Source organism: Sminthopsis crassicaudata, chromosome X (genome assembly GCF_048593235.1).
Source record: "Sminthopsis crassicaudata isolate SCR6 chromosome X, ASM4859323v1, whole genome shotgun sequence".
Classification (NCBI taxonomy): Eukaryota; Metazoa; Chordata; class Mammalia; order Dasyuromorphia; family Dasyuridae; genus Sminthopsis; species Sminthopsis crassicaudata.
In genome coordinates this window covers 14152989-14175518 of record NC_133623.1, presented here as the reverse complement: position 1 = coordinate 14175518, position 22530 = coordinate 14152989, and the positions used below count along the sequence as shown (strand labels likewise).

At 41.1% G+C, this 22530-nt stretch overlaps 1 pseudogene; it reads left to right on the top strand.

Annotated features, from left to right (window-relative positions):
- Nucleotides 1–22530, top strand: part of LOC141548680 (tyrosine-protein phosphatase non-receptor type 2 pseudogene) — a 108407-nt pseudogene that overhangs the window by 63716 nt on the left and 22161 nt on the right.

Below are 22530 nucleotides of genomic sequence, written 5' to 3'. Positions count from 1 at the left end.
AATATACCATGTACACCAAAACATTCTGAACAGTACTTTTGCTGATAATAAAACGAAAACAACAAAAAAGGGAATAACTAGAAATGAAATGGGGGCCTAACAACTAGAAAATGGTAGGGCAAATTACAGCATGTGAATGTAATGGAATATTATCGTGGTATAAGAGATGAGGAATAGGAGGAATTCGGAGAAACATGGAAAAATTTCTATGAACTTATGCAGAACAAAGTAAACAGAACCTGGAGAACAATAAATACCATAAGGTAAATACAAACAACAATTATCCAGCCCCCCCAAAAAAGATTAATTGCAATAACCCTTCTTCTTCTGAGAGTGTAATGCTGGAGAAACTGAGGCAAGATAGAGATTAAAGAGTTTTAAATATTTTATTTAGATTTCTGAGAAGGAGAGATTGTGCTGGGGGCATGATGCCTCCAGGGCTGATGTCCAGAGCATCCAGCAGTGAATGTGAGTTCTCAATGAAATATATACAAGCTCCAAGCTCAGGTACACAAAGGCAGTGGGTGGAGTCCAAACTCTTGAGCCTTACTCTCCTGGCAGGGACCATCAATCCAGTTCTGACAGGGTGGAAGGTAGGACCATAAATTCTTACTAACTTAGGAGGAGTTAGGAGCCAGGAAATCTGAACTCCCCCTTATCTTGAGTTTACACATTTACATTTATACCCTTAGAGTATCTAGCCCTAAATTATATCAGTCCCAATGATCTGTAAACCAGGGGGATTAAGGCAGAACAATTCTGGGAAACTGAGTCAAGACTGTGGCACAACAAGAGCAGAGACCAACACACCCTTTTTGGAAGATAAGTGGGGACTAGAGTTACAGAATACTGTAGGGACTATTGGCCCAAATCAATTTCTGGTCATTTGGGCATACTCCTTTTCCTTTGTTCCTAGAGAACTCCTTGGGAGGAGAGCATCTTGCATAATGACTGTGGTACCAAAATAACAAAAAAAGCTTCTTTTTTAGAAAAAGCTCAGTGTCATAGTAGTAGTTGTAGTCATATTTGTAGTCATATTAGTAGTAAAGAGAAACTTATATGGTGCTTTGAGGTTTGCAAAATGCTCTACAAAGATTATCTCATTTGATCCTCATGACAACCTTAGTAGCTAAGTGCTATTATTATGCCAGTACAGTTGAGGAAACTGAGGCAGGCAGCAGTTGATTTGCCCAGGCTCACACAGCTAGTAAGTGTCTGAGGCCAGATTTGTTCTCATCTTTCTGACTCCACGTCTGTCTCTCTATCCTCCAAAACAAAGGCTCATCTTTTTAATGTCAATGGCCCACTAGTGTTATTGAATGACTTCAAGTCCTGTAATGCTAAAGTCTCCGAATAAATGAATCCGAGGATACTTCAGCGCTGATAGATTGATCATGGTACTCGGGAATGAGTCACAAACCATCATGAATCAGGTCCGATCAGGGAAGATGAAGCACGCTCCATGCCTCCTGACAGAGAGGTGATCCAATCAAAACCCTGGGATGCGATACACATTTTCAGACACGGCTAAAGTGGGAATTTGTTTTACTTGGCTGTGCACAGTGGGTACAAAGATTTTAAATGGGGAAGTAGAAGAAGGAAGAAGAAGGAAAGAAAATAAATGCTTGTCCTTTGAAAGCAAGTTAAAGAAATTTAAAGTTATATTTTTAAAAGATGCAAAGTAAAAGCTGTCCTCAAAGAAACAATGTGAAAGAGGTTAGTTGGTCACCAAGACGAGAATAAAGAATTTAATCTCCCATGTGCTCCACTGATGTTCCCTCAAGGCTGGGAGAAAGCAAAGTGGATCTTTGGGAGAATGGGGGGTACCCCTGTGATGACCTTGGGGGAGGACACATAGAAGAGTCTCAAGAATGGTCTACGATCTGCATGCCCATAATGACAAAAAAAACTCTTTGCAACCCTGAAAGCGTGATATAAATGTTAGCTATTATCTTGTCATGTTGGTCTATACTGCATTTATTCAGTAAATATTTGTTAAGCACCTACTATGTGCCAGGTACCATGACAAGCATTACATAGACAAAAAGAGGCAAAAATAGCCCCTGTCCTCAAAAAGCTTACAATCCAATGGGGAAGATAGCATGCATACAAATACATACAAAGCAAGCAATATACAGGATAAAGAGGAAATAATTAAGAGAGGGAAGGTGTTGGAATTAAGAGAGAGTGGAGCATCTGTCAGATTGGCTGGGATGACAGGAAAAGATAATGCAGAATGTTGGAGGAGATGTGGGAAAACTGGGACACTGATACATTGTTGGTGGAATTATGAATACATCTAGCCATTCTGGAGAGCAATTTGGAATTATGCTCAAAAAGTTATCAAACTGTGCATACCCTTTGATCCAGCAGTGTCTCTGCTGGGCTTATATCCCAAAGAGATCTTAAAGAAGGGAAAGGGACCTGTATGTGCAAGAATGTTTGTGGCAGCCCTCTTTGTGGTGGCCAGAAACTGGAAACTGAATGGATGCCCATCAATTGGAGATTGGCTGAATAAATTGTGGTATATGAATATTCTGGAATATTATTGTTCTTTAAAAATTGACCAGCAGGATGATTTCAAAGAGTCCTGGAGAGACTTACATGAATTGATGCTGAGTGAAATGAGCAGGACCAGGAGATCATTATACAGAGCAATAACAATACTATATGATGATCAATTCTGATGGGCGTGGCCTTCTTCAACAATGAGATGAACCAAATCAGTTCCAATAGAGCAGTAATGAACTGAACCAGCTACACCCAGCGAAAGAACTCTGGGAGATGATTATGAACCACTACATAGAATTCCCAATCCCTCTATTTTTGTCCGCCTGCATTTTGGATTTCCTTCTCAGGTTAATTTTACATTATTTCAAAGTCCGATTCTTCTTGTACAGCAAAATAACCATATGTATATGTGTATATATATAGTATTTAACATAGACTTTAGCATATTTAACATTTTAACATGTATTGGTCAACCTGCCAACTGGGGGAAGGGGTGGAGGAAGGAGGGGAAAAGTTGGAACAAAAGGTATTGCAATTGTCAATGCTGAAAAATTACCTATGCATATATCTTGTAAATAAAAAGCTATAATAATAAAAAAAATTAAAAATTAAAAAAAAAGAGTGGGGAAGGCTTCCCATAAAAGGTGGAATTTTCAATGGGACTCAAAGCAACCCAGGGAGGCCCCAAGTCACAGCAGAAGAGAGAGAGCTTTCCCGATTTTCGATCACAGTATTCTCGATGATTTTATAACTTTATGAAGCCACATCATGCTTTTTAAAGTTCTTTTGGAGACCTCCCAAGTAGTCCTAGGTAATGCAGACAAAGCCTAGTCAATACCTTCCTGTGCTTTGCTCCCTGGCAATGCTATCTGGAAGGCATCCACAGACCCCAGATTGAGCATCTTTACTCAGTTCTGCCAAAGCACAGAAAACTTTTTGAACCTTTCAAATAAGAGCCTGGTTTTTTTAATCCTTCAAACTAACATTCTTCCCTGCCTTAGACTCTGAATAAGAACACAAAAATAGTATGGAGTCCTGCTGTCTCACTTTATCTGATGTCAAAATTTGAGTGAAACTTTTCATGTTTGCTCTCGTGTCCAAAAATAAAAAAATAAAATAAAAAGCAAAGGCAGGAAACGTGTCTCTATTGTACAGCAATGCTCTGGCTGCCCAATGCCCAGAGAAAAAAAGAATGACCTTTATTTGAAAAGTCTCCCTGAAAGTTTTGACTTCTTAACTTGGGGGGGGGCAGAATTCAGAGACAGAACTGCATGGCAGGGCTTCTGTGCCCATTGCCTCATAGCAAACCCAAAGCCAGCATTGCCTGTAGCTTGCTTGGAACGCCTCTTTGGGGGTCCTTCCCCACCGCCTTCTCCTCTCGTCTCTTTTTTCTATTGTTAAGGTAAAAATGCAATCTGTTATGAGCCCTGTGAGACTGGGGTCCATGATTCTAGTATCATCTTGGCCTCTAATTTAACATATTCTTGGGATACACTAACGGAGGCATGATGTCCAGAAACCAGGTAGTGATATTTTCGTTGTACAGTAGCCCAGTCTGAATCACATGGGCTCAAAAGTTCAACTCCCTCATTTTACAGATGAGGGAAACTGAAGTCCAGAATAGTTAAGGTCCCCTGGCCAAGGTCACAGAAGATGAGGAGGGCCAGGACCGAGATTCAAACTCAGCTTCTCAGATGGTACTGTTCAGTTGTGGATGCTGCATTTTCAGAAAGGCATGGCTAAGCATTCAGGGTGGTGAAGGGCCTCGAGTTCAGCTTACATATAAATTAGTTGAAGGAGCCAGGGGTGGTTCAGCCCTGTTCTGTTTGGGTTCCAGATGCCAGAAACAGAGCGATGGGGGAACGTGGGGGAACATTTCAGAGGAAAATGAAGGCTTCCCAACCTTGAAAGTTATTCTAAAACAAATGGGCTGCTGGAGAAAATTGCTTCTCTCTGTGTTTCTGCTAAGCAATTAGGGTTAAGCAACTTGTTTAAAGTCACACAGCTAGTAAATGTCAAGTTTCCCAAGCTGGATTTGAATTCAGGTCCTCTTGACTCCAGGGCTGGTGTTCTGCCCACTGCACCACCCAGCTGTTGCAGCAAGTTCTCTTGCTGGAAGTTTTCAAAGCTAGATGTGCTACATTAAAAAAAAAAAGATAGCTGATGCTATAGCATATAGAGAGTTGGCCAGGAGGCAGGAAGACCTGAATTCAAGTGAGCCCTCAGATAATTCCTGTGTGATCCTGGGCAAGTCACTTTGTCCTGTTTGCCTCAGTTTCCTCATCTGTAAAATGACCTGGAGAAGGTAATGGCAAACTACTCCAGTATTTTAGCCTTAAAACCCTAAAAGGGGCCATGAAGACTCAGACACAAATGAAAAGCAACTAAACAAGAATAGCAAGACTACCTCACAGAGTTGTTGTGTGGATCAAAGGAGAATAATGATTTGTAAAGTACTTAGCAGAGTGCCTGGCCCCTAGCAGATATCACGTAAATGCTCATTTCCTGGATTTCTGTTTAGGTAAAAAGGTGGGACTGTTTAGTCTCTGACAAGTCCTAGGATTCCATACATTTCCTCCTTGGTGAACGGAGGGCTTGCCCTAAGAGAGTCACAATTTCCTTTCATTCTGCTGTTCCAAGGCTGTGCTATCAGGATATAGTCATTCTGTGGGTCCCTATAGAAAAGGAAAGTCAAGAATAAATAAAGCCCTGAGCCCAGTTTTCAGCATCTGGCACCTTAATCTGTTTATTTCAAAGGGTATTCTCTACGAGGGTCACCCATCATCATTGTCCTCAGCCATCCGGTCTGGGTTCTCAGGTCAATCAGTTGCTGCTTCCTGGAGATTTTGTCACACCGAATATCGCGCCCCACTCAATCACAAGCTCTTTTCTATTTTGGGCAGCTCCGTCCTGTCCTGTGTTGCTGAAAGAATATTCTTCACATAGTCCTTACAGATCCAGGGTCTCTGATGATCATGCAGGCCACTGGGGCAGCTCCATAGGCCACTCAAGCATTCCAAGAATGGCCAGGCCATGGGAGGAAGATAAAAAGGAGGCAGATTGGCCAGCCTCTGAATGGCTAACTCCTGCTGCTGCACTGTTTACCAGTCTTTGCACCAAATGATTCAGTCCCCACAGGCTAATGATCTTTTTTAAGGAAAAATTCCATGCTGTCTTAAAGAAAGACAATGGCTACTGATCCACTGTTGGTAGATAGGACATGTATTCCACACTGTTTTGCTCACTTATTCAAAAATCATTTACTGAACACCTACAATATACGATTCAGTTCAGTGGGCATTTCTTAGGTACCCCCTACTGTGTGCCAGGCTTTGTGCTAGGTGCTGGGCTTACAAAGGCAAAAAGCAACCAGTTCCTACTCTCAAGGAACATGTGCCTTAAAGGGTATGACAGGTAAGAAGAGGGACTATTTTGGGCATGGAGGTATGATATGAAGGATATCTACCAGGGTCCCTTAATTATCCCCCAAGGATTAGATGGACTAATTCTTTTTTATAAATGGTATTGAAACTGTCCTCAAGATTTTATTGGCTCAGGCTTAGGCCCCTGAGTTCTATCCATTGAAATTTTCCTGGCAAAAGTGGAAAGGCTTTCTGACGTTTAGCTGATACGCTGCCGGGGCCTTCGTTACCTGGGCCGAGGGGATTCCCTCAATTCTATCATCCCCCAAGTCCTCCATGAATAGCCTTTCCCCACTATGGCTAAAGGGGCAAAGGGCAAGGCGGGTCTCCTTTTTCTCCAAGAGGATGACATAGTCTGAGCCAAAGCAAAGAGGCAGGGGATGGAATGATGGCAATGCAGAATAGCAGATAGAGGAACCTAGCCAAAAAGGCCCCAGAAGAGCACAGTGGCTGCCCCACAGAGCCATGTTAATGGCCTAATCAGACCATGATGTGACACTTGTTGGAAATCCCAGCAAATACACTGAAGGAAGGGATGGTTATTCTCTTTGATGTCCACTTTAAAGGTTAGATATGCCCGTCCAAATCCAGCTCTCATCTACTTTCCTATCAGAACTTTGTCACCCAGGAATTTTTCTAGGTTTTTTTGAAGTGTGATGATGACCCTTCACTCCGCCCCAACTGGCTCCACTGTCTGAAGGCCAGCTAAATCATCCTTCCCCCAGGGGTTTCCTGGGGGTTGACAAGTGCTTGAACTCTCTGTCACTTGCTCCAGCTCCCACAGGTGATGTTATCCCCAAGTGTAGGGACTTTCCTTGTACCCCAATTCCACTTAGCTGTTAACAGATTATATTCACTTCAGAAGGTATAATCACATATAAATTTCTCCCCCAACAAATGGAAGGCATAATCCTTCTCCTCTGTATTAACTACTGCGAAGGTGATGATTGGCATTGGGAAGACTTGAGTTCAAATGCAGCGATTTGGGCCACTCCCCAGGTCTTCTGTCCCAAGTGGTAGAACTGGGTCGTAAAAGGAGGCTGTTCCCTAGCTTTGGGCCACATTGCGTTATCATTGATATCCTTGAAGGTTTTGTTTCCTAAGCATCCCCAGGAAGGTGGTGGCTTAAATCCTTCTTTATCCTGCCTGGCTGTGTGCTGCTTTTGAGAGGAGACAACTCTTTTGAGGCTTGAACACCATTAAGCAATTTAAGAGTAAATGTTCAGTTAATCTCATGCTTCTTTCAAAATGGAAAAAAAATACTATACTTTTTTCCCACCTTCTTTGTGAGAGTGTTCACTTTCAGTCTGGGGATGTGTGATGCTAGCAGCGGGGGAAAAAGAGCTAGCTCGCCAGGGCAACTGTGGCTCAAATAGTAAGAAAGGGCATCAGATCACTAATAATCTTGACTCATTTCAGTTCTAGAAGGGTTAGTCCAGACAGAAGGTTGATTTGAATAATGGTTGCTCTGTCCTGTGGTGGGAAAAAGTTACTCCCTGCTGGGTCCAAGTTACTCAGGGCCATGGGTGAGAAAAGTCTACAGTAATTATCTCTACCAATGGGACAAGTTAACCTTCCTTCATATAATAGCAGAAGCCATCTTAAAAAAAATCAAGGAGGAAAATTTCCAAGGAAAACAGAAATTGCTTAGGGCCTCATTCTTCTTTCCTTCTTCCTGTATAGAGGTATAGGAAAGATGGTAGAGTAAACAAACAATGGTTGGGGCTTGGAGCCAGGAACTCCTAGGGTTCAAATCCCATCTCGCATCCTCCTGGTTGTATGATTCTCAGTAAGCCATTTAATCTTCCCTGAAAGCCTCAATTTTCTTATCAGTAAAATGGGGTGTACCAGTGCACACAGAACCAATTGCTAGGCCTGGAAGAATAGAAGTGAACTTGGGCACTTTTCTCTCTCTCTCTCTCTATATATATATATCAAGGGGACCCTCTCAGCTCTGGATTCATGCATACTGACTAGGATCAGGCCTGGGGAAGTTGGCTCCTCACTTTCTCTCTTTACACCTCCAACACCAAAGCCCCAAAGAAAATTACTTCAAACTTAGGTTTAGCTAAGGTCTATAGCTTCACCAAAAAGGGAAGGAGAAATAGAAAGTTATAGGTAGCTATTTATTTCTCCCACAAGAGAAGAAATACTTAACAGAAAATATTCCAAAGCATGCATTAACAAAGATTCAAAGAAGAGTAATGACAAATATTGTTATGCTGTCCCAGGAGAATGATCATTAAAATGTTAAGATATGACACAATGTATGAACTGCTAGATTGACATTTCATACTTCATCGTGGCTGTGTGTTCAAACAGCTTCCTTTAGGTCCCTATAGAGTAGCAAGTTAGACCAGGGCTTGGTGATCTTCCAAGAAGAAGATTTTGGTCATCTCTTCCAAGAAGGGCAGAATTGCAAAACAGTCTCCAATTCATTGACCTGGAATCTCCAGACCAATTTAATTCACTAGGTTCCTTCCAAAGCTGGACATGTCCATCTCAAAGTTGAAGTTATCATCCGTGCTAAAAAGGAAACACACACTCAAATATAAACACCTCTCTCTCTCTCTCTCTCTCTCTCTCTCTCTCTCTCTCTCTCACACACACACACACACACACACACACACACACACACACACACACACACTGAGAGGCCCAAGGTCCAGAAGCACGTTCCACTAGCCAGGACATGTGCCTGTTTCTATGTACTCATAGCTGCCAGGATAAGAAAGGGCAACCTCGATCCCCATTCCCTCCATAGAATGGCTCAAACAAAGAGCTTAGAAGTGGGGTTATTAGTTTTGAGGCCCAACTGGGCAATATTCTCCATGTGATGCCCCTTTGCTGCCACCACAGGAGCAAGGGACAAATAATGGAATTGATTCATCAAGCTCAAGTGCCCAAGTCCTACAGCTTGAGGCTGGAAGGGAGCAACTGAGGCAGCTCAGCACACGCTTCATGGATGATATGCTCAGGGATGTGCTGGATGGAGCCAGCTCAAAAGGGGCAGAGAGAATGTGGGTCTCGGTTTTCTTCTTTGTGAAATAAGGCCGCTGGAGTAGATGGCACCAAAGGTTTTTTCTTGTTCTAAAGCTACAGCCCTTTGTCAATGATTATTATCTTGCCACATGTCCATGTTGCTTGGGTACATTTGGGAATCATATTTCCATGTTCAACAACTGATTAAACGGTTAGAAAATAAAGTCCCACCAAGTCCAAAGAGTGTCTGGATGATACCCACTAGAAACACAGTGCATTCCATTTTCTGTGAATAGCATTCAGATTTGGGGGGGGGGGAGGGGTTCTTTCTCTTCTTGCAAAGAATTACCAATTAGTTCACCCAGTTGAATGCTGCAGCTGCTGATGCAAATCAGCTTGTTAACAGTCTAGGTTGTCAGAGCATCTGTCTCAACATATAAGCTCTTCAGCATGAGCAAAGTCACCCACAACCTGTTTACAGACACTGGAAGTAAATGGAAGGCATTATTAGGACTTATTTGGAAATGTGGCTGAAGGGATTGCTAAGGAAGTTAGCACAATTACCCAGGCACTAAATATGTTATTTTGCTGTAAAAGAATAATAATAATTAAAAAAACATTATAACTTTTCCATGGCAACTCTCTTGCAGATCATTGTGCGTGCAGAGCAGACTGGAGAGTGAAGCTACTTTGTCGTCCCCCCTTCCCCATACAAGATGAGCCACGGTGGTTTTCAAGCATTTCTTGGGAATTAAGGTAAACATCAATAATATGAAAAAGTGAGTGGTGGACCTGAGTCAGGAAGAGCTGAGTCCTTCCACTCAGAGTTATTGATTTATATGATTTTTGACAAATAACTTCTCAAAATGCTGAGTCAGAGGGAGGAACCGGACAGGGGACACTACTCAGAAAGGACAGAGAACTTGGGGTGAGGAAGGGAGACTGGGAAGAGCTTGCTATCTGGATGCTTCCTATTGTAACTAATTATTCTTACTAACCATCTACTCTATATACTTTAGTTTCTGCTGAAAAGCTGCAGATGCCATTGGTGCCATCTAAATTCAGAGCCCTGGTACAGAACCCTGTTGGTTCCACCTTAGTTACAGCTTTATAGACAGATTGCAATCTGCCTTAGCCTGACCCTGACCAAAATCACAGGTTCTTGGTAAATTAATTCATTGTTAATGCTGGTTAGAAAGTGATTTATTAGAGAGAAAAAAAAAACTTAATTACCTTTATGATTGGTTTTGTCATGTATCACTGAAAATACAGACAACTCTTGATTATCCAGGCTAGTGGGAAGCCACAGTAGCAGATAAAACAGGAGTTACTCCATTTGATTTGGGACTCCATCATATAATTTGCCTCCAGCAAACTTAGTCATATTCATGTTTGGCTTTGGCTAAAATGAAAATGAATTGACATGTGCTCATCACATAGCAGCTAATGGAAAAGGGCAGGCCCAGGTAGGCTGAATAATCAGGGAAAGTCTTTTACTAGGAGCCAGGAAGTCTGGGTTCTGGCTTGGGTTCTGTCAGTAAATCGCTGTGTAGTAATAAGAGCTCACTTGACCTCCCTGATCCTGAGGTTCCTCATTTGTAAAAAGTGGAAATTAAACTTGATAGCCTCTAAGGATCCTTTCAACCCTGATACCTTTGGCTTTTAGGAACTGTTAAAATCCTGATTATAAATTTGCCATGGGAGAAGATTATTTGCATATGGCAGCACCTTTCCCATTCCTTTAGTCCCTTTTTCTTAACTCCCCTCACATTCAACCAGTTTCCCTTTCCTTTCTGCTCTTTCTGATGCTACCCTAATACTGGCCCTCATTCCAGCTTACAATCTAGGGATGGGGGAGTGTTGTCTGGGAAGCAGGAGCCTCCATCTATCCAAGGTGCAGCATCCAAAATTGAAGGAGAGTTGTCTAAGTTGTTGAGAAGAATATAGTCATTTATTTCTAACTAGGGCAGGTTGCGGCATCAAGGGAGTGAATTTCATTGAGGAAGTGCCACTTGCCTTGAGTGGAAATGGTGGGGAGGCCATACCTTGCATGAAATAGATTGACATGGGGATAAATCCTGATCTAAAAGATTAATTTCCCAAGTACAAGATTGGGGGGAATTACATGGCAATTCTTTCCCAACAAGATCCAAGGGTTTTAATGGTCTCTTCCAACTTCAAGATCCAGTGATTCTGACAGCATGTACAGAGGTCAGGGTTCAGGAAAAAGTGGGCAGGATGGGACCAGGGAATGGTGGGCAGGCTAATTTGGCAAGAAGACAGAGGGCATTAAAGGCAGTGCCAGGAGACAGGAGTGAAATTTGATCAGGGCAAAGGCCCTTCCTAAAAGGCAGTCTGGCCCAGGACCAAGATCAAAGGATGACAGTTGGATACGACTGAAAAATGATTGAACAAAAGCAGCATAGATTGGGGGAAGGAGCAAAATTTAGTTCAATTTGGGACATGTTAAGTTTAAGGCAGGTGGAAATGGTAGCCTAGAGCTCAGTAGCTCTGGATTTGCCAATCATTGGCTTAGAAATGTTCACTGAAGTCACCAGAGTGCATGAGATTACTCGGTGAGGGAACATAGAAAAAGAGAAATAAACTGAGGAAGGAGTCTCATGAGAACATCCATACTTAGGTGGTATGATGTGGAAGATTAATTATGGCAAGCAAGTTAAGAAAGAGAGAGGAAGAACAAAAATTAAGAAAATGCTTGTCTATTCCAGCCATGTCCTCCCCTCCCTTCTGTTTTCTTTCCTTTCCTATGGAATAATATCCCATTCTCTTGCTCAAGAGCTTTCAGCAACTCCCTATTAGTCTGTGGGATAAATCGCAATCACCTCTGCTTGTCATTTATAGTCCTTGGAAATCTGACTGGCGCCTACTTGCATACTTAGTACATCTTACTTCCCTTCATGTCTTGTGTTTCAGCCAAACTGGGTCTCTCCTGATGTTCCCCCAACCTGTATTCGATCACCTGCCTCTGTGCCATTGTACCCCATGCTTGGAGAAAACACCCCCTTTCTCAACTCCATCTTGTACACTTCGTAGTTCCCTTTATGGCTCAGGTGAAGCACCACCTCCTGTGAGAAGCCTTCCCAGATTCTTCTTATGGTTCATGTTTGCTCTTCCCTTCTCTTCCATGATTATGTGGATGTATGTCACAGTCCCCAGTAGAATGTAAGCTTCCTAAAGGCAGGAACCTCTCTGGTTTTGTCCACATCCTCAGTTTCTAGCACATAGTTGGTGTTTGATGGGATTTGTAAGCAGTTCTTCCTGATTCCAAGTCCAGTATGCTATCCTCTGGATAACTCTTCATTGCCAGCCTGTGTTTTTGAAAATTCAGCCTGATATGATTTACTGTAAGGATTGGGTTTAAAGAAGAAAAAGCCTTTTTTCCAAAGGAAAAAGAAAGAGGGGTTGGCAAGGCCCATTATCTCTTGGAGGGGGCTGAAAGCATCCTTCATCTTTAGGTGCCACCTATCCCGGAGAATATGATTCATCTCCTCCCACAATGCCTTGTATCGCCCTCTTGACTGATGGAAGAAGATGACAAAGCATTTCAGGGACAAATGCAAAGCAGTGACAGGCTGGATCATATATACTCCGAGGTTGCTCTGATACAAATGTGACAGACGGTCCAGGATACCCTGTCCCGGAGCAGAAAACAGATGAACCTTTCTCTTTCTGTAGGAAGCAGCAATTTTAAACACATAAGTCTTAGCCAGCCCAAGCAAGAGGACACAGGTCTACATTAACCCAGAAAGTTTTCACTCGGTTCTTCAGAGGTCTATTAACAATGAAGATTCATCTCTGGCCATGGTGTTTTGAAGGCCGTTGAAAAATGACTCTCTGCGACGTTCTTGACTTTCCACAGGAAGCAAAAGAAAAGATCTTAGAGGTGACTCCATCAGTTTTTCAATAATCTTGGTGCTCTGTGACAGTCACCATCAAAGCTGATTATGGCCAATAGTTGCCTCTGGGATAGACAGCAATCTTCCCCCCCCATACCCCCCACCACCCTTCTCCTCAGTTTAGCTGACTTCGGTTTTATGAATCCCTTTTGTACTTCCATCACATTTATTTTCACTATCCCTTAATTCCCCAGCTCCTACCCACTGAGCCTCCCATTGAACCAAAGATTTTTGAAAAGAAAGGAATTTAACAAACCCCCCAAAAAAAAGTTCAACAAAACCAACACATGGATCATGTCTTCCTACAGATGCAGCATTCTATACCCATCGTCCTTCACCTCAACCAATGAAAGGTGAGATACATTTTCTCATCTCTTCTCCAGGGCCATGTTTGGATATTGTAATTAATTATAAGAGTAACATTTATGTAGTGATTTTAGATTAGCAAATCACTTTACAGATTTTCTCTCATCTGATCCTTACCTACCAGTGAGGTAGGGGCTATTATTCCCTCTCCCCCTCACCAATATACACACCCCGATTTTACAGATGAAGAAACTGAGCTTAAGAGAGGGTTACTGACTTTCTCAAGCTCACACAACTAATAAATATCTGAAGCAAAATGCAAACATGGGTCCTCCTTACTTCAAATCCAATGTTCCATCTCCTATGCCGTGATGCTTCATATTAGAGTATTCAGTCTCATTATGTTGTTCTTTGGATTTACAGCATTATAATCATGTCGATTTTTTTCTCTTGCTTCTTTCCATGCCTCTCTGAGTTCTTCCTATTGATCATTTCTTACAGAGAAATAATATTGTATCACATCTATATCCCACTATTTATTGTGCCATTTCCCCAGTCAGTAGATGCTCACTTTTGTTGCTAGTTCCTTGTTGCCTTTCTTTCCCCTTTACCATGGGCCTCCATGGGGTATATGCCTAGCAGAGGGATTTCTGAATTAAAAGGTGAAAGGGATAATATACATATACATACATATATATATATATATACATATATATATGTATCTTCATCTCTCTACTTATAGATAATTAAATGTATTTCCCAGAAGGATTGGTCACTCCACAACCCCTCAAGCCAAAGATTAAGAATGACTGTCTCCTCCTAGCCATTTCCACATTGACTCTTAAGACAGCATCTTTTGTCATCTCTTCTTTCATTTTAAAAGGCTGGGCAGTAAATCTCATGCCTCTGCCTTAGGGCCTTCATTTTTTTTTTTTTTTTACTTTATTCTACCTTGATTCTGGACTACAGCTTCACTCTTCCTAGCTCTATCTCAGTTTATAGGGAATAACTCAGACTCTGAGCCAAAATATGTTTCTGGTTTGCCAGAAGCCTTCTGTTAATTTCCCCCATGTTCTTATAAATTCAATTAAAAGCCAAGGCTCCAATCACATGAAGATGACGGGCTTCATTATCGACCGACCAGCCAGCCACCTGTTCACAATATTAGTGTTAATACATTTCATGTTCTATAGCAGCCTCGAATGTTCTTTGTAGACTCTCTCAGCCATATAGGTAGTTAATTACTTGGAGGGGCTGCTTATGGCAGCCTGGCTTCCTGTCTCTTCTCCCGCTTCCGCTCACATAGCTCCTCAAATACATAAATCCTGATTCACATGAGTCATTGTGGTATGTGAGAGCCGCTTTTCCTTCCTCAGGAAACAAGTCTGGCACTAGAATGAAGTGAAATCTACTTCTGTAAAGCACTTATACAGCTCCTTCTCCAATCTCACCTGCTTGGATCACCATCCATCTACTTACACATTTCCATCCAGGTGGCATTTTGGCCCCTTGACACAAATTTAGTCTTTGCCAAAGATTAGGAAAGATTGTGTCTCAATCTAAAGTGTGCAACAAATGAAAGCAAAACAACTTCCAAATCTGTATTTGGCTGACTTTTTGCTGAATGTTAAAAATGACTCACCTGTCTCTAAGTGGTCCAAGAGAGCCTCATTTGGTAGCAATCAGCAATCATATTTGATACAAAATAATGCATCCTATCACAGTGGATATAGTGCCAATTTTGCAGTCAAGATGATCTGTGTTCAAATGCAGTCTCTGACACTTAGTGATCATGTGACTGTGGGTGAGTAATCTAACTTCTCTGGGCCTCCCATAATTCACCAATACTCATTTATTAAGTTTCAGACAGGTTGTGATTTGCCTATATAAAAGGAGTTCCCATAGCGAAGAAGTTATGGATCATGGATGTATGAATTTTCCCATTTCATGTTGATGGTATAATGTTTGTACAAGATGTGAGGCAAGATATTTGAGTCCTAACTCACAGCAAACCAAATCTGGTCATTTCTGGAGAGAAGCTGAATGTGGAATCCTATAATGTTTGGGAATTGATTGTACCAACTGCTGTTTCTCCTACCTCCTATTACATCTTCTCCCATCATAGGATTCCTTGTTATACTTGAAACTCTTGATTTGTCCCAACTTCCTTATTAACATGGCATCCTTCCCCTAGTTCTTTGATTAGGTCTAATCCCACTCACCCATACTGTAGACTTCTTTTCCCCTGATCTCCTCAGCTGCTTCCTTTCCTTCTCTGCGGACTGACGGATTGGGTTCCTTCCTTCAGACATGCACCAGAGTCAAGTCAATAAGCATTGAAGGACCTACCTTAATGTGCCCAGCCAAAACAGCAGAGAGCATTTGGAAAAAGGTCTTACCCAGTTTTGAGCTAAACAGATTACAAGTGAAAAAAATTTGGGTGAGTCACTTCATCTGGGGAGGGGGGGCTCATTTGATCACTAAAATGACAGACTTGATCATTTCTACAATCCCTACCAGCCATAATATTCCTTAGGTCTTTGGAGTAATTTTTTCACATTTTCCCAAAGATCTTGATCAAGGAAACAAATAAATTTGACATCTTTGCAGAAGAAATATTGCCAACAGGTCCAGGTTATTGGTTAGCCTCTTAGCCAGTCCCAGAAGAGCACCTCTCCAAGGGAACATTCGTGTGTTTTTCCCACCTCCCTACCAAGCCTGGCAACTCCCATCTCTCTTTTTTAGACCCAAATTTAAGGGGAAAGGGTAGCAGAAGATTTAAAAGGCATAGAATGGAAAAAAGTGACCCATCACTTGCATTAAAGGCCTTGTATCACATAATAAAGAATGTTTAGTTGTGAACAGTTTAGCAAATCAAGGCCTTGAGCCAGCTTCCTCCACAGCCATTACCTGAGAAGGGCCTCATGATTGTTGACAGCATTGGGTCATTTGAAAGAAATCTAAAGTTTTGAAAAATATAACAACCCATCTGCAAAGGAAATAGAGCCTCTAGATGGGGGTGGGGCTGCTCTGAAGAGCAAACAAATGGTTTCCCAGAATAACTTCACAGCCCAAGGAAGGTGAAAGAAGGTTTTCCCCACAGCTGTCAAAAAGACAGAACTGGGCTCGCCAAGATCTGGGAAATCAGAAGGTCTTAGGACATAGGGGCTGTCGAACTTCAAGCAGAGAGGACATGTTTTCTGTTAGAGAAAAGCTCCAAACTGGGTGCCCAGTGGGAGAAACTGAATGAGCTGTTCTTGGGATAATCAGCATCACCCATAGGAAACTTAGGAGATGCTTTTAAAATAATGCGTACAAGATCCAGTCCAGTGATTCTCAATGACAATCTGCTCAGCAACAACTTTGACATAGGATAAAATAGGATTTTGCTGAGGAATTAAATGAGAGATTGAAGAGATAGACTCTAAATGTCCTGATTATATAGAAGAAAAAAAGTGAGATTTATGGCTAGAAATGGAAAGCATATGCAGCACTTCTGAGTAAAAAGTCAGAAAAGGCAGCAGTGAGAACTCCCGCTGATGAATATTCTTCAGGACTGACAAGCATTTGAATCAAGTACATGATGAATTTGGGTTCAGATCAATCCCGCCAAATATCAGTAGGCAAGAAAGTTAGTTTAGAAATATAAGTAGACATCAGCGATTACTAATGGGATATTTTGGCCCCAGTTTCCACTGGCCAAGTGATTTATCCTCTCTCACTCCTCACTCTGGTAATCTCCTAAGTCATTCATAGCCTCAATAGAGGCTAAATGGAAACTTTACAAGATTTAGGTGAAAAATGCAAGCTATCCAGAGTATATCTATGATGATGATCTTTTCCATCATTAAGAACTCCGTGTTTACTGATAACTCAAGCCCTGCTGCAGATCTACGGGCTGAATTGTACAGTAGGGAACCCTAAATCTTAAATCCCACTGGAAACTCGCCCCAGTCTACATGCCATTTCTGATCACTGCTGTGCCTCCCACAGATCTATTTCCCTGTCAGAGGAGCTGGTGAATTGCTCATTTGAGAGCTCTCTTAAGTCTATGCTCCCTAACTTATAGTCACCCAAAGAGAGAATTTTTTTTCCAAAAAATTTCATCTGTTCTTCCAGACCTTGGCACTCTGGGTGATTATGACAGTGAGAGTGATGATAAAGGAAGCAAGAACAGGGCATTGATCCAGGAACTCATCCTACATCTGATACGATTGACCCTTAATATCAGCACTGAAGTTTTCTTTCTTTCTAATTCCCTATGCTGTTTCATCTACTCTACCTATCCTCCACCTGAGTCATGTTTTCTGGTAAGACTTTGCCTGATTTATCATTATGTGGTGGCTGTGGTGACGACCACCTTCACCATCAACCCACAAAAATAGAGTACAGAAGAAACTTGTGTTTAGGTGACTAATAGCTTTAAGAAAAAGTTGGGAAGGGGAACAGGGAGAGCATAAGATTTTTGTCTTTCTGTCATGCTTCAGGCAGAATATTTTCCTGGAAAGATATTGGTCTTCTTTGTTTTAGGTTGACCATATTGAGGGGATAGCTTTCTATCCTAGACAATATAGGGAAAGACCCCCTTGATTCAAAACTGACTCGTTCATTGGAACAGGGATGGGGGGAGAAAAAGATGGAATTCTCACTGACTTTCAGATCTAGAAGAGCTTGGAATAGAGAAGATTAGATATAGCATTCTGCTGTCTTTAGGGGAGAGAAGCTGAGATACAGGCCTGTGGATTAGCATACAATTTGACTTGACCAAGAGAAATGGATGGGACTTGAAGATACAGGTCTTCTTGGCTCTACCTCCAGTTTTTTGTTCTTCTCTCATGGTCGTATAAGAAGACCCTCCGGGATGAGGACCATCAATTGCTAAGCCCTTGCTATCTTGTCAGGAATAATTGTCTGCCTCTTGTTTGGCAAATCATTATCAAGGATTCTATTGTCATCATTAGGAGTCATGGTTTTCCTGGAAGATGAATGGATGTCCATCAACTGGAGAATGTTGGGTAAATTATGGTATATGAAGGTTATGGAATATTATTGCTCTGTAAGAAATGGCCAGCAGGAGGAATACAGAGAGGCTTGGAGAGACTTACATCAACTGATGCTGAGTGAAATGAATAGAACCAGAAGATCGCTGTATACTTCAATGTTATGTAAAGACGTATTCTGATGGAAGTGGATATCTTCAACATAAAGAAGATCCAACTCACTTCCAGTTGATCAATGATGGACAGAAACAACTACACCCAGAGAAGGAACACTGGGAAGTGAATGTAAATTGTTAGCACTACTGTCTATCTACCCAGGTTACTTATACCTTCAGAATCCAATACTTAACGTGCAACAAGAAAATGGCATTTACACACATATATTGTATCTAGGATATATTGTAACACATGTAAAATGTATGGGATTGCCTGTCATCAGGGGGAGGGAGTAGAGGGAGGGAAGGGATAATTTGGAAAAATGAATACAAGGGATAATATTATAAAAAAATTACTCTTCATATATACTGTGAAAAAAATTATAAATAAATAAATTTTTTTAAAAAAGGGAGTCATGGTTTCCGTGTTTCCTCTAAGCCAGAAATTTCCTTCTATAGTCTATGCACTTGGTAATATTTCTTAGTAAATTCTCTGATTCTGTCTCTCTGTCTCTCATTACTATAATGGAATTCAGTCAGCTAAGTACTCTACTGGCCACTATCAACAAAGATTCCTAGGTTAAAAAAAAGTCCTTGAGAGATTTGGGGTATAGCAATCATGTTAACAGTATTTTAGCTACCTCTCATATAGTGTTTACTATGTGCCAAATAGGATGTGTTAAGTACTTTATAATGATTGAATTTGATCCTCACAGCATCCCTGGGATGTAGGTATGATTATAAGTCCCATTTTATTGGTGAGAAAATTGAAGCACACAGGGGTTATATGGCTTGTTCAGGGTCTCACATAAGTGTCTAAGGCTGAATTTGAACTCAAGTGTTCTTGACTCTAGGTCCACTGTGGCCCCTCCCATCTGTTAGTAAATGGGCCTTCTCTTTATACATCTGTGGGCTTTTATTCATACTATTTGTCACATCAGAAATATCCTTCCTGAGAGGGGGTGGTGGGACAGGTATGAGTGTAGAATGTTACATTACAAATTCAAATGTTGGTTGATTTTGTGTAATTGGTTTTTTCTTTGTTACAAGGTAAATTTTCTAGCAGGATGGGCATGGGTGGGGAGCTGAAAAAGGGATGTGTCCAAAGACCATGTGCTATTCAAAAAAAATCATCAATAATTTTTCAGAATAAAAATGAAATGACAAATACGGAAATACATTCAGAAGAACTGCCGATGGTTAACCTATATTGGATTGCTTGCTGTTTTGGGGAGGGAGTGGGGGAAAGGAGAGAAAATTTGAAATGCAAGGTTTTGCAAGGGTGAATGTTGAAAAAGTTTTTCCTCCAACTGTCTACCAATTCAAACTTTACTACTTCTTTGAAGTTCCAACAAGATTTCTACAGTTGTCATTTCTTTGGCCCTTGTGGCTATGGAAATTGGAATCTGGCTACTATCTTCTCTCTTCCACAAGGGACTATATTCCTTGAAGAGAAGGGCAGATTCATAGGATCTGAGAGCTGAGCTCAAAGGGATCCTGGAGGCCCTGAGCTCATTCCTCACTTTACAGCTGAGGAAACAAACCTAGAGACATGAGGTGATGTGCCACATCACTCAGATAGTAAGGCCCAGTAGGCATTTCAACTCAGATCTTCCTAACTCCAGGTTCATTGTTACATTTCCTTTCCCTTTCTTTGTATCCCCCATAACACCTAGTCCTGGGAATAATCTAAGCAATGGACAAAAAATATTTCTTGAGTAACTATTCTATGTCGGGCACCATGCCATGTCCTAGGGGATACGGCATAAGTTAGTATATAGAATATCTTGCTACATGCAGTAGATTTTTCATAAATGAGTGATAAGCTAATGAATGTACTTGGAAGGTAGGATTGTGGGGATGTTTTAGGATTGGGAAAACATCACTTGGGGCCTTGAGACAGAAGAACCCACCTTCCCTATCACATAATTTGTGGTACATCCTATGACACATTCAAAACAAGCATGTTTGTAGCAGTTTCCATGTAGATATTGCAGTAATCCTCCCTCATGGGCTCCATGTCCCAGCCAGATGTACCTCTGATGTTCCTTGTCCACAGAAATTCTATTTCCTGTCTCGGGGCTTCTGCAAAGACCATATCTCCTGCCTGGAATGCTCTCCTTTCTCGCCTTTGCCTCCTGGAATCCTTTGCTCCCTTTAAGATTCAGATCAAATGCTCCCTCTCAAGAGATCTTCCTGACTAGTAGTTGCTTGAGGCCCTCTCCCCTGAAATGAATTTATTTTCATCTGGTATATAATCAGTATTTACCTAGATGTTATTTCTTCTTCCATAGAATACAAACTCCTCGAGGGGAGGAACTGCTTTAGTTTTGGTTTCATGTCCCTAGCAACCACAAAGCACAGAGGAGGCCATGTGATAAAGCTTGGCGATTTGAATGAAAGTTATCACAAAATTAGCACCACAGGAGACCAGCAATCAATGGCACTTCAAAGCTGTTGCTGGTACCTCCCAAAGCTGTGCAACTAATCGAAACCTTCCTGTATCAATAAGATTTAACATTAAGGGGATGGGAAGCTAGTTAATGTTGACTAGCCCAAGAGAGAACATCACCCAAGAGAGAACACATGTGTGAGGGATAGAAAATCCTATCCAAAAATGACTACTCAGAGATCACTTATAGAAAAGCAGAATTATTTATTAGAATCTCGAGAAGCGGACCCCATCCTGGTCTGTGAGCCAGATTCACAGCAGGAGAGAGCCACTCCCTTGAAGATGCTCACGACTTTTATACATTTCAGACAAAGAACCTCCAAAATCCCACCCTCCATAGGTTGTGATTGGTCATATTTGGTCAGTCAAATGCAGCTGGCAATGTGATTTATAACCTCTTGGGCCACATATAGGTTAATCCCTATTTGGGCAAAGGGATGCAGCCTAGGCCTTCACATGACTGGGGCCTATAGACCTGATTTTACATTAGCTAGCAATCTCTGATCAATATGTGCTCAATCTGTAAGTTCTTCACCATATCTTACTCCATACACATTGACTCCCATAATAGCTCTCTGGCCTATTTTTGTTGTTGTTGTTGTTGTTGTTGTTGTTGTTGTTGTTGTTTTGTTTTGTTTTGTTTGCATCTTAAAAGTCATATTCTAGACCTTGGCATTTTTAAAGGTTCCATAAGTTTGGAGGAATAAAAAAAGTTGTTCTGGCCAGCTGTTTTTATAGCTCCTGTCTTCTAGCTGGCTCTAAATAATAATAACAGAAAGGGAATGTATTCTATTATTTACAGATACTGTCAAACCTTGTGCACAGAATTGCTTCCGCCTGTTCCAGCACTTGTCTCTTGCTTTCAGAGAGTTTAAATAATCTTATACCCACTCTAGGGCCCCCGACTCTCCCAACCCACTTGGCTTTCATTTTTTACTAAGTGTAAATTGAATATGTTCCTTTCTTCTCTAACAACTTTCCCAGTTTTTAGTTACATTTTGAGAAAGAACAAAATGCAAAAAAAAAAAAGATCTTCACACTGCAATAGCATCTGCTAATATATAATTCTGCCATTGTGGAATGAAAATGGGGGGTTCTGTTATTTAATTGTGGAGAGCTCTGAATGTCATCTGTCTGAATCCAAGGGTATTGGGTGGAAAGGTCTCTCGGATACCTAACAATTCATACAGCTCTTTTGTGATTTAGAGGCATTTTGGAGGAATTAGCAATTTTAAGTCCCAGTTTTGTGTTATAAACTGAGTAATTCACTTTATAGGACAAAAAAATGCCTTTAAACAGGCTACTTGTCCAAATCTACAGGACTGGTACAAACATATATATATATATATATATATATATATATATATATATATATATATATATATATATATATATATATATATATATATATATATATATATATATATATATATATATATATATATATACACACACACACACACAAATATATATATATATGTATATATATGTATGTATATATATATACACACACACACACACACACAAATATATATATATATATGACAGCAGTCTTCCTAAAAGCCCCTGTGAGTATTTTGGCCCCCGGCTTGTTGAAAGTTAGAAATGTTTCTTTGAATTCATTGCTAAATCCACTTCTGTGGAGATGTCCATAGTAGCTGAGCTCTTCACCTAGGTGAGATCACTTCTGAGGGACTTGGAGGGAGGTGCAACAGGGGTGCTAAAGATGACCCCAGTCAGAAGCCGGGCTGCTAAAAAAGGCCTCTGCTGCAGCCTGAAATCAAA